The sequence below is a fragment of the Mastomys coucha genome, unplaced genomic scaffold (genome assembly GCF_008632895.1).
Source record: "Mastomys coucha isolate ucsf_1 unplaced genomic scaffold, UCSF_Mcou_1 pScaffold18, whole genome shotgun sequence".
Taxonomy (NCBI): Eukaryota; Metazoa; Chordata; class Mammalia; order Rodentia; family Muridae; genus Mastomys; species Mastomys coucha.
In genome coordinates, this window is record NW_022196900.1 from 112,629,603 (window position 1) to 112,629,930 (window position 328).

The following is a 328-nucleotide window of genomic DNA, read 5'->3' on the forward strand; positions in this document are numbered from 1 at the left end:
CACCATCACCATCATCATCACCATCAACCCACTATCACCATCACTATCACCACCATCACCATCATCATCACCACCATCACTATCATCATCACCATCATCACTATCATCATCACCACCATCACCATCATCATCACCATCAACCCACCATCACCATCATCACTATCATCACCATCACCACCATCACCATCACCATCACCACCATCACCATCACCATCACCACCACCACCACCACCATCACCATCATCATCACCATCAACCCACCATCACCATCACCATCACCACCATCACTATCACCATCACCATCAACCCACCATCACCATCACCACCA